The sequence below is a fragment of the Daphnia pulicaria genome, chromosome 4 (assembly GCF_021234035.1).
Source record: "Daphnia pulicaria isolate SC F1-1A chromosome 4, SC_F0-13Bv2, whole genome shotgun sequence".
Taxonomy (NCBI): Eukaryota; Metazoa; Arthropoda; class Branchiopoda; order Diplostraca; family Daphniidae; genus Daphnia; species Daphnia pulicaria.
In genome coordinates this window covers 16285245-16297902 of record NC_060916.1, presented here as the reverse complement: position 1 = coordinate 16297902, position 12658 = coordinate 16285245, and positions in this window count along the sequence as shown.

The following is a 12658-nucleotide window of genomic DNA, read 5'->3' as shown; positions in this document are numbered from 1 at the left end:
GAATGTGGTGTTCGGGAGGATCGTGCGCGTCTGTCCGGTATCTATCGTCCAAGTCTCCATGAACGGGGCGAGCAACCCACAGAGGGTGTCAGGCCCGTAGATAAGACGAGCCGAGACCGTGCATCGGATCCCTTCCCAAGAGTCGGGTTGCTTGAGCGTGCAGCCCTAAGCGGGAGGTAAACTCCTTCTAAGGCTAAATATCGCCACGAGACCGATAGCGAACAAGTACCGCGAGGGAAAGTTGAAAAGAACTTTGAAGAGAGAGTTCAAGAGTGCGTGAAACCGTTCAGGGGGTTAAACGGGTGGGCCCTCGAAGGTCGAACAAGTCCCCGCTCCCGGCACTTGGTTGTATGCCCTTAACGCTGCGTGGAGACTGCCTGAATTGGCGGCTCTCTTGCATAAGTCGTTCTGCGATCGCAATAGCCACGCCAAGGTCCGCAAGTGGGGGGCCTAGTAGGACTCCGCGACCGACTGGGTGTCTGTTACACGGGGCGTCCGTTAGCGAGTTTCGTGGTTACCTTTGCGGGTGCCGTGATGACGAGCGCGGCGTTTCCCAACAGTACTGCCCGGTCGTGACCTGTCTCCTCCCGGGAGGTGTCGTAGCTTTTTTTTGTAAAAGAGAAAAAGTTGCGGTGCTCAACCTGTGGAGGCCCAGAGCGGAGAGTAGAAGTCGGGTCCCACCCGACCCGTCTTGAAACACGGACCAAGGAGTCTAACATGTGCGCAAGTCGTCGAGAAATTATCAAACTAAACTCGCGAGGCGCAATGAAAGTGAAGCGGCCCCGATGAGGGTGCATCCGCGAGGGGTGATCCCGTCTCGAACAGAGCGGGCGCAACCCCAGGGCGTCCGAATGCTCGCGAGATCTTTCCCCCTTAAAAGGGTTTGGTCGAGTCGGCCGGACGAACCCAGAGCGCACACGTTGGGACCCGAAAGATGGTGACCTATGCCTGGCCAGGACAAAGCCAGGGGAAACCCTGGTGGAGGTCCGCAGCGATTCTGACGTGCAAATCGATCGTCGGAGTTGGGTATAGGGGCGAAAGACTAATCGAACCATCTAGTAGCTGGTTCCCCCCGAAGTTTCCCTCAGGATAGCTGGTGCTCGCAAAGAGAACAAACGGAGTTTCATCCGGTAAAGCGAATGATTAGAGGCCTTGGGGTCGAAACGACCTCAACCTATTCTCAAACTTTCAATGGGTGAGAAGCCCGGCCTTTTTCCTTGATTGAGGCCGCGGCAATTGATTTGAATCTGAGCGCCCAGTGGGCCATTTTTGGTAAGCAGAACTGGCGCTGTGGGATGAACCAAACGCCCGGTTAAGGCGCCTAAACGACGCACATTTCTGATCCCACGAAAAGGAGTTGGTTGCTAAAGACAGCAGGACGGTGGCCATGGAGGTCGGAATCCGCTCAGGAGTGTGTAACAACTCACCTGCCGAAGCAACTAGCCCTTAAAATGGGAGGCGCTATAGCGTCGTGCCTATACCGGGCCGTTGGTCGGCAGAGCGAATAACGTCCGTGTCAGCTCGAAGAGAGCGACGGCGCTGAGGCCCCGACGAGTAGGGGGGTCGCGACGGTGAGCGTAGAAGGGTTGTGGGCGTGAGCCTGCCCGGAGCCGCCGTCGGTGCAGATCTTGGTGGTAGTAGCAAATACTCCAGAGGGATCCTGGAGGACTGACGCGGAGAAGGGTTTCATGTGAACAGTGGTTGGACATGAGTCAGTCGATCCTAAGCCGCAGGCGAAAGCCGACCTAGTGACGGGCGTGATGTGTTGCATCTATTGTATGAGAAGCGGGCGTGGTTGTGGTTGAGTCGTGTGTCGGTGATTCTTCTGTGGTGTGCGCGAAGAGAAAAAATGTAAAGTTGCGGGGTCAAAGAAAACACATGAATAAGAAAGCTTGTGAGAATGATAGAAGGTTAAAGAAGTGTCTTTTTCCTTTTTTTGATTTCTCTTAGCCGGTATTTGATTGTTTTTTCTCCCGTCTCTTTTATTTTCCTAGTACCGTTCATCGCGTTATGGCATCGCATGCTTCTTTCGCAGCGCCTTCGAAAATATGAAACCATGTATCGTATAACGTGAGACGCCACCCAGGTTAAGGCGAAAGGGAATCCGGTCCTGATTCCGGAACCAGGCTGCGGCTACGTCCGCGATAAAACGACTTTAACCCTCGTAATGTCACGGTCGCGGTAACGCGACACAAACCGGAGAAGCTGCCGAGAACCCCGGGAAGAGTTTTCTTTTCTGCTTGAGGGACCGAGACCCTGGAATCCCGTCGCGGGGCGAGAGGGTTATGGATTTAGCTGTCAAAGGCTATCCCGAAGAGCGTCGCGTTTCTGCGACGTCCGTGGTCGTTCTCGGCTGGCCCTTGAAAATCCGGTGGGAGGGTTACGTTGTTGGACGTTCGTGCCTGCTCGTAACGATATCCGCATCAGGTCTCCAAGGTGAACAGCCTCTAGTCGATGGATGAATGTGGGTAAGGGAAATCGGCAAATTGGATCCGTAACTTCGGGATAAGGATTGGCTCTGAGGGTCGAGGCGGTCGGGCTGAGTTTATCAAGCGAAGCCGTCGGCGGACGTGTCAGGCCTGGGTCGAAGTGCGTTGGTTGTTTCGAGCGTTGGTTTTTCTTTCGGGGAAAGCTCTCGTTTCGGGACTCTTTCGCGCTGAGGCTCGGTCCTCGGCCAGATCGCTGCCGGTGGAGCGGCTCGGCATCGTCTCCCGAGTGTTTGGCCCTCAAAAGTCGGGCGCTCGTGGTAGATCTCGGCCGCCATCGAACGACCAACTCAGAACTGGCACGATCCAGGGGAATCCGACTGTCTAATTAAAACAAAGCATTGCGATGGCCGCAAGTCGGTGCTGACGCAATGTGATTTCTGCCCAGTGCTCTGAATGTCAAAGTGAAGAAATTCAACGAAGCGCGGGTAAACGGCGGGAGTAACTATGACTCTCTTAACCCTTTTTCGACTGACGGGACTTTTTTTTTCGACGGCTTTCAGTAGGATCTGGCGGGACCTCACCCACAGACACGAGAGATTTCAAATCGCCTAAATTCATTCCTATCAAAGCTGATATCTCGAAATGCATCCTACAGAATTGAATTGCCTTACAACGAAAAATTAATTGACCCACTGTCTTTCGATGATAAAAAGGAAGAGATATTAAAACGAGTATTTCTCGTATTTTACCGAATTTTCGGTGACGGGACATTTCTGGCCCGTCAGGCGGCTCTGAACGAAGTCTACACGAGAACCTTCGATCCGGACCGTCGGGACGTATAAGTCTCCGCCAGATATGTCCCTCCAGGCGGCTGCAATTTATCAAAATCCCAGCCTGGTTAGAGATGTCAGAAATCGCGAGGTTTTATTTGTGTTCCTCAAAAAAAAAACAAAGATCAGAGATGTCAGAAATATATTGGGCCACACGGATGAAAGAAAATCGAAGGCGTAATTGTAATGAATTCCCCAGGGAATTAGGGATCTGGGTGCCGCGCGACTTAAGTGTCCGCGATGCCTCAAATACAAATAAAAAAAAAAGGTTCAAGTGAATTTGAAGCTGGTGGTTGGATAGATATCGAAGGGAAGGTGAAAGAGGCGAAGAGAAGGCGCAAAACTTCTTTAGTAGCTTCGACGCAAAAACTTTGGTATCGACGGGGAGCTTTGGGAAATGGAACGAAGACGCAGAATGGGAAGTTGTCCGGTTCGGCGTTAGTTGTAGTTTCATTTCCAACGTAGCTGAGCTCCTTTCCGCCCGACGCTCCTTATTTATTTTATTCCTATCTGGGTGCCGCGCGACTTAAGTGTCCGCGATGCCTCAAATACAAATTAAAAAAAGGGTTCAAGTGAATTTGAAGCCGGTGGTTGGATAGATATCGAAGGGAAGGCGAAAGAGGCGAAAAGGAAAGCGCAAAATTTCTTTAGTAGCTTCGACGCAAAAACTTTGGTATCGACGGGGAGCTTTGGGAAATGGAACGAAGACGCAGAATGGGAAGTTGTCCGGTTCGGCGTTAGTTGTAGTTTCATTTCCATCGTAGCTGAGCTCCTTTCCGCCCGACGCTCCTTATTTATTTTTATTCCTATCTGGGTGCCGCGCGACTTAAGTGTCCGCGATTCCTCAAATACAAATAAAAAAAGGGTTCAAGTGAATTTGAAGCCGGTGGATGGATAGATATCGAAGGGAAGGCGAAAGAGGCGAAAAGGAAAGCGCGAAATTTCTTTAGTAGCTTCGACGCAAAAACTTTGGTATCGACGGGGAGCTTTGGGGAATGGAACGAAGACGCAGAATGGGAAGTTGTCCGGTTCGGCGTTAGTTGTAGTTTCTTTTCCATCGTAGCTGAGCTCCTTTCCGTCCAACGGTTCTTTTGAATTGATTTTGAAGTCTTCGAGGCGCTATTAGTGCCCGTGTAATTAAATTTTACACAAAGCCTCTTGTAATTTCTTATCCGTGCGTTGATTACTGCTGTCTCGTGAGGAAACTCTGAAAGGCGGTGAAAGGCGCTGGATAAGAATCAGCCCCGGTAACTCCTGCATGTGCATGCTTTTCCCCTGCATGATAAAATAAGACCGTCATATAAGGCTTAGGACGTAAGGCAATTCGTTATCCTTTTGCCGAATTCACAAAGACTAATCGGGCCTTTTTTTTCGATTCTGTATTTTCAGATTGATTAAAAATGGCGAAAACTAAAAAGAGAGACCCAAGATATACTAAGTCGAGAGCCGTGAAAAATTCAGCCAAGAAAGCCGCCGCCGCAGCTGTATTAAAAAGGCAGCAATTAAAAGAGGCAATGGAACGAGAAGCTGGGAATAAAGAGCCGTCCATCGATACTGATACCGGACATGAGGCTCAAGATCAGGAGGAGGAGGCGGTTGCCGTCGAGGAGCCGGTCGAGGAGCCGGTCGAGAATCCGGTTCAGGAGCCGGATGAGGAGCCTGGTCAGGAGTTGGTTGCTTCGCAGCGGCCGGAGCTTGATCAGGATCCGGAAATAGAGGACGAACTATCTGCCTCAGAGGAGGAAGAACAAAAAGCTGGGACAGAAGAAGAGGAGCCGGTGGAAAGACCAATCATAAAGAAAGACCTTAAAGTTCGACTGGAAAGATTGGTTCTATCACCGGCGACGCTTCAAAGACTTACGGGGAAAAGAAAGAATCGTGAAGACAGTTCAGAGAGTGGTTCCTCCCCACCTAAACGAACCAGAAGTAAGACCCGAAGACCAACTAAAGCAGGGTCTTCTTCTGAAACGGCCGATCCCGATGGTGAAGTGACACGGTACTACACAGGGAAAAAGGTCGGTCTCACGAACGCGACTTTGAGGTGTCGTGGGCCTCGCGTGCTTACAGCGCATCCGTTCCGGCTGGCCAAAAAAACGAACTCAGATTCGGCCAAGCTGAACATGCAAAAGAAGGCCGATGCCAAAAAAGTCGCCCAACATAAAGCCGTCAACCGGAATTGGAAAGAATGCAAAGTCTGGGGCGACGTTGGGAGACAATCACGGGCTGATGATGATTCACCGAGGCCTCAGTTCCAGGAAAGGGCAATTCAGTTTGCACCCCTAGAAGAACCAGGCCCCGTGTTGAGTCAATTCAATCGTTTTTCGAATCCCCTCGGAGTTTTCAAGTCGATGCTTGGTGGTGAGGACACTTTGTACCTTCTTCGGGAGGCAAAAAATGACTACATCGCTGAATTCTGGAGTTCCAGGAAGACGCCACCGTCTCGAAAAGTGGGTGGCAAGCCTGAAGGCAGGTTAATCGGCCCGCGGTTGCCTGCTGGAGGTTTTGTCACAGACCACGAACTTGTAGCCTTCTTTGGCATACAGTTCTTGATCGGATATCACCGTCTGCCCGAGCTGTCGATGTTCTGGGAGCAGCAACCAGACGCTGGTCTCGGGCTCGGAATAATTCAACAGGCCATGACTCGCGAGCGATTCAAATTCATATCCAAACACATAGCTTGCGCAAGCCCATGGGATGATGTTGACCCTAATTCTGACGACCCGGATCAGGAGCCAGAGCGACCGGATCCTATCCGTAAGATCCGTCCTCTGGTCAAAAGACTCAATGAACGCTATCATGCGTGTAGAAAGCCTCCTAGGGGTCAGAGCATCGACGAGTCTATGGTCAAATTCAAAGGCCGCTCAGTGCTGAGGCAGACGATGAAGAACAAACCGATCAAGTCTGGTTTCAAAATCTGGAGCCGCTGTTGCCATCGTGGGTATACCTATAAGTTTGAGATCTATCAAGGAGCTCGCTTTGGGGAAAAGCAAGGAAGATCTCGTAATAACGAGGCGGTGGAGAGAGTTGTCGTTGATCTTTGTCAACCCCTGACAGATCAAGGTTTCGTAGTGGCCTTTGACCGGTTCTTTACGAGCATTGCCCTCCTGGACAAGCTCCGCGAGAACGGTGTCAACGCCGTTGGAACGATTCTTCCAAGTCGGGTCAACCAACCCATCATGACGAAGAATGAGTCGAACCTGCGGCCGGACGAATTTGCAGCCAAGTTCGGTGGTGAGCCCGGAACATGCCGAAAGGGAATCTTCGTATGGAGAGACACTAAGGCGGTTCGGGTCGCTTCCAACTATCACGGCTCAAATCTTGTCAAGGTCAGGAGAAAGCAGCGTGATGGATCGTTCAAAACAAAGTCTTGTCCAAAAGCTATTGACGATTATGTCAATAACATGGGCGGTGTAGACACGGCGAACCAGCTGCGTTCTTACTACGAGAGAGACCGTAAAGCCAAAAAATGGTGGCACCGTCTCTTATACTCTCTCTTGGAGACATGTCTGGTCAACAGCTGGATATGCTTCAATGATATGGTGAGATCGCAGATGGCGGAAATTAAAACTTCAAACACACAATAATTTCCGCTTTTTTCTTGACTTAGGTCGAGGAGAATTATCTGGAGAATTTCGAAGTTCCGATGACGTTTCTCGAATTCAAACGGAACGTCACGATGGGTCTTTTGTCACACGCCCTGAATGAAAATAAAAACCAAGCTGGTCGAGCCGGGCGAATGATGCCAACCATTCACCCTTCCGCTGAACCAGGAGCGAAGCGACGTAAAAGTCGACTGAGTGTAAGGGACGACATTCGGTTCACTGGTGTGGGTCTCCATCTACCCATCTTCGGGGAGGCGAGAGGCAGGTGCGAGTGGTGCCAGGCAACGACAAAAACAAAATTGGAATCAAGACCATTCTCAAAGTGCAAGCAATGTAATGTGTTTTTGTGTCTCGGGAAGAAGAGAAATTGCTTCGTCGAGTATCATGATGAGAATTACTTATTTGAGGAGGAGGCTCCGCTGGCCGAGGTGGAAGCTGTCTATTCCGCTTCGGAGGAATCAGACGGCCAAGCTTCTGACCATGAGCCAACCAACAAGGAGTGTTCTTCTTCATCCGCTGATTCCGACGAGCTAGAAGATACTAACCGACGTGATGGCTTTATAATTGATGAATATGATGATTTCCTAGAATAAATTTGTATTTTGTTCGTATGTCTTGTGCACTTTTACTCGAAAGAGCGGGTACTTGACAAAGTGGTGTCCGACAAAGGATCTGACTGACTTTTCTAATTAGAGATCCTATTCCTTTCATAAGGAGCCGTCGACTGGAAAGACCCCTGGTCGATGGTAAAGACCTCAACGTCAGGCGGGGCGCCTTTCATTCTGCCAGGTGAATGAGAGTCAAGCCCGCCTGACGGGACACAAGAGGCACATTAAACGGCAAAAGTCTCTCGGGACAAATATGACGAAAAAAACTCGAGCCGTCTGTCGGGACGAAAATTTGAACAAGTGGTAGTTGCATGCAACTATCGGGACAAATTTTTTGTCCCGCTAGACGGCTCGAGTCGAAAAAAGTGTCTCTTTTTAGAGACCATGTCCGCCTGAAGGGACATTCCTGTCGGGACAACGGTGGCCGAAACGCGGTTAGGCCGGAAAAAATCGGATATTCCGAATTTTTTTTTAATGAGTGGTCTTAGGACCACTCAATGATATTTCGATCGAGCATTCAATCGAATCCGACCATCGGTTTTGTGGCGGTCGATAAAGGGTTAAGGTAGCCAAATGCCTCGTCATCTAATTAGTGACGCGCACGAATGGATTAACGAGATTCCCACTGTCCCTATCTACTATCTAGCGAACCCACTGCAAGGGGAACGGGCCTTGTTTCGTCAGCGGGGAAAGAAGACCCTGTTGAGCTTGACCCTGAAGGTAGAATCGATGCTGGAGGAAGGCAATGATACGCAGCGTCTTTTGACTCGTTTCGACGTTTTATCTGGGTGGCTATAACGAGACCCGTCTCAGTTAGAGATTAAAACTCGCTCCATCAGCGAGGGGGTTCCGGCCTTTTCGTTTCGTTTCGGACGAATGCCTGGTCGGCGCTTCATTCTCGAGCCGCGGTTTTCAGAGGGGAGGTTCTCTGACGGCTATGCTGGGTATCCTCTACGGGAATGCCAGTCATGCTCCGGTTCGCCTCTTTCTTTTTACCCGACTAAAGTAAGCGCAGCTGCAAAGTTGCGCGAGAACCCAGAGGTCAGACGCCAAATCATTTGTAGACGACTCGAGTGCCGGCCGGGGTGTTGTACACGGTAGAGCAGTCCAAATTCACACTGCGATCTTTTGAGACTCAGCCCTTCAAATGAGACCGGAAGATTTGTCTTGCCAGATGAGACCAGTCCGCGATAAAAAATCTCATATGCTTGCGCGGCGGCTTGTCCAAGGCAAAGGCAGAAAAAGAAGGCAGAAGTCTCAATCGTTCGTCAGTTGTGTGTTGTGGACTTGTCTTTTTTTTCGAGAGAGAGAGAGAGAGAAAAAAAAACTTGGAAAAAAGTTGAAAAAAAGTGAAAGACACGCGTTAAAGACAGAAAAAAAAGTAGCCAGCCGTAGAGCGGCACTCGGAATGATAATTTGGCCGTCAAATTTCCTCTTGATCTTTATATTGGCTCGCATTTTTTGCGTGGATATTGGACAAAAACGATCAGCCGAGAGAAAATGAAAGCTTGAATAAAAAAATTGGCGGACGAAAGTAGATGAAATACCGCGACAAAGAAAGAGAGAGAAGGAGAACGACAGACAGGAATAAAAATAAGTTGGAAATGAAAAAAATAGCAAATTTTCAAAAAATGTCAAAAAGCTGCTGAGCTTTGGCCGAAAGATGTGACTTGATATCTATGGAAATGAAGTCGATCTGACGGGCGAAGCGAGACAGTGTCAAAAAGTTGAAAAATAAGAAAAAGCGAAGTCGAAAAAAATGAAACATTTTTCTAAGTCCCGACGATGGATAGTGAAGCTATAGGCGGCACTGGGACGAGCAAAGGCGGCTGAAAAAGAGAGAAAGAGCGAAAGAAAAAAAGTTGGAAAAAATTTCTAAGTCCTAAAATTTCCAAGACCGGTTTTTGGTGGAGACCGGTCGGCAGTTGAGCGGGCGGCCCGGCCTGAGCTCAGGTGAATGTCCGGCAAAATTTCGGAAATCAACTTTTTCGTACAGTTACTGCCCGGAACATCCACTACTTTCCTATATAGGGAAGAGGTTGTCGAAAATGAAAATTGAAAAAATTTCTAAGTCCGAAAATTTCCAAGACCGGTTTTTGGTGGTGACCGGGCGGCAGTTGAGCGGGCGGCCCGGCCTGAGCTCAGGTGAAAGTCCGGCAAAAATTCGGAAATCGACTTTTTCGTACAGTTACTGCCCGGAACATCCACTACTTTCCTATATAGTGTGGAATACCACGGCCCTCGGCGATGAGGCTACGGATTGCCGGCCACATGTGGCACAGCCACGAGAGGTAACGATTGCCTCGGCATTTGACGGAGTAACTGGGAAATGTCCGGGCGACGGTGATAAAGCTACGAGTCGCCGGCCACATGGGGCACAGCCGCGAGAGACAACGAGTGCCTCGGGTGTGGACGGTGGAGATGCGAATCGTCCGTCAGATGTGGCACCGGCCACGGGAGCAAGACCACGACACGGTCCACCGAAGATGCCGGTGGTAAACGTACCGGCGTCGGCCGACCTCGAAAGGTCTAACCCGATAGAGTGGATAGATGACGAAGATCTAACACCCAAGCAGCTCAGAGCTGAAGTACGAAGACGCGACCGAGCGCAGGCAGCGTGGAAACCGAAGCCCGCTGCTCAGAATGCGACGGGGGTTGATCCGGACCAGCGCGAGGTGCTGGACGGATAAACCAGCTACAAACCCCGCCGAATAATGCATGTAAACACCGACACAAATCGACGGTCCTCGGAAACCGTCGGACGGCAGGTCAGGCCCATGTGCCCGACCTTTCTCTTAAAATGGGCCGTCAAACCAAGACATTATGCGGCGGAACATTAGCTACTTTCCTATATAGGGAAGGCACCCCTGTTTATAAAAATTCTTAAAGTATGGACTTAGAAATATTTCGACGACTCTATCGAAATACTACCCCGGAGCAAGAGAGCAGACCGGGTTAGCAAATGACTATCAACTCGGTAAGATAGTCGGAGTAGTAAAGAGTCTGGTGTAGTACATCCAGCAAAATTGGATGGCCAGACTAGAGTAAAGTAGCCGGAGAGATAGAGAGCTCTCCGGCGGATGGCATCCGTAACCCCAGGATGGCCGGAAGATTGCAGCGTAGAAGAAGAAGCGCGTGCGGATTTTATCCATTGGGACTTAGAAGAAATTAGAGAGAATGGACTTAGAAGAAAATCCATTACTCGAGAAACCCAGAGGCTACCCACCCCAAATGGGCCAGCCGCGAAGACGATAAAGAGGCAAGACACGTGCCGCCCCGAGGCTACCCATTCTAAGTGGGCCCGCCGCGAAGAAGATAAAGGGCGAGACTCGCGCCTCCTATAGTCCGCATTAATTAAATGTTATAATTTGACAATGTTGTTATTACCATGCCTGTAATTGTAGTTTACTTCACAGCGCCAATGCGGGCTAATAAATCACTCATTCACAAGCACTCAAACAGTAAGCATCTCTTTATTGATCTTCTTACTCGAGTCTTAGAGTCACTCGGCCTCGAAGCGCCGTTGTATTGAACACTGTTCAGGTTGCCAGCCTCAGTCGAGAGGCCAGCCTTTGTAAAACAAACTTGTAAAGTTGGGACTTAGAATCGCTCTCGATTACGGGCATTCTAAGTGTCGGGACTCGGACACATCCGAAGGACTGACTGGAAGGAGCACACGCCTTGCTGTGCCTTCGAGTAGCACGGCACTCGCTCTCCTTCTCGGGCGCCTAGTACGACCAACCGTCGAACGGCCCCATCCCGGGACTAACCCACCTCTACTCCCGGCCAACTTGCAGTCGACTCTGCGAGCAGTTGGAACCGCTCGTCTATTCTGAGTTAGTGCCGAAGTCACTAACTTAGTCTGATTTGTCTTTGCAGGCCTGTACGAGAACTCACACATTCTTCAGCCGAAGCAAGACTTACTTCTCCCGATCGAGATTAGAAAGTAAGTACCGATTGAGCGATCGATAGCTCTAGGTCCGGCCGAACAAACTGGGAGAAATCCCAGCGAAGTATCGCCGAGCTCACCGATATTTCACATGGTCCTTCGAACCGGTTATTAACCAAAGTAGAAACCGTGAAAGACGGTCCTGAAAATCTGGTTGATACGGACCTAAAGTTGACGAAAACTAATCTCTTTCTGTTTGTTTGCAGTGTCGAAATTCACGAGCAAAGACGCCCAAGCCAAGGTATTCGTGGCCGACCCACCCAGGGAGCTTAACGAATCTATCGCCAACATCAAGGCGTACGCTACAAAGCTCGTGACCGACGATAGCAAAGGGAAAATCAAGGACGCAAAGAGACAGGGCTGGAAGCTTCTCGAGGTCCTGTTTCCGATTGAGTTCTACGAACTCACAGGGGCAACTCCACCCTTGGCTTTGCAGACGGCAAAGCCTAAAAACAAGTGGGAGATCGCTAAAGCGGAGAAGTTGGAGAGAGAAGCCTTGGCATTCTTGACTCCCGAAGAGCGAGCCAAGTTCGACGAGGACGAAGCTCAAATTCGGAGGGAAAAAGAAGCGCAGAACGCTCTTCGACACGAGGTTCGCGCGGCCAAAAAGAGAAAGAGGGACGCAATTGAAGAGGCAAAGCTTCGCCTGTTAGAGAAGGAAGTGACGGAAAAGCGACTGGCGTACGAGCGCACTAAACGCCGTAGGGTTAACCCAGAAGCTGACCAAAGCAACGCGGTTGCCACGGTCGAGGTCCCGTTTGTCACACCAGACGGAGACCCGGTCCTTCCAGGAGACGCTTTGGCCAAACTGTGGTCGGCTTTGGCCACAGGGAAATTCGTCCTCCCGGGTACGGCAAGCGACCCGGTAGCATCTGAGATTCAGGCAGTGCTGGCTAAGCACCTGAGTCAGGCAGGAACTCCACAGCCTTTGGCCGCGACGAGCCAGGCACAGACTCCGCAGCCAGTGGCCGTGACGAGCCGGGCAGACGCACCACAACCAGGGACCTCGAAGAGTCCGGCAAAGGTAGTCAAACCTCCCAGAAGGCAACCGGCAGCTGGAAGGAAGAAGGCGGCAGCTTCGAAAGAGGCCCAAGCCCAAATCCTGAACCCTCCGGTCCTTCTTAGCCCCATTAGCCCCAAGTCAACGAAAGGCAAGGGGGCGGCCCGGCCGAAGTCCGGGGCAAAAGCTAAAAGTCAAGACGAACTAATAGCGGAAGCCACCGAGAACACGTGTGAAGTC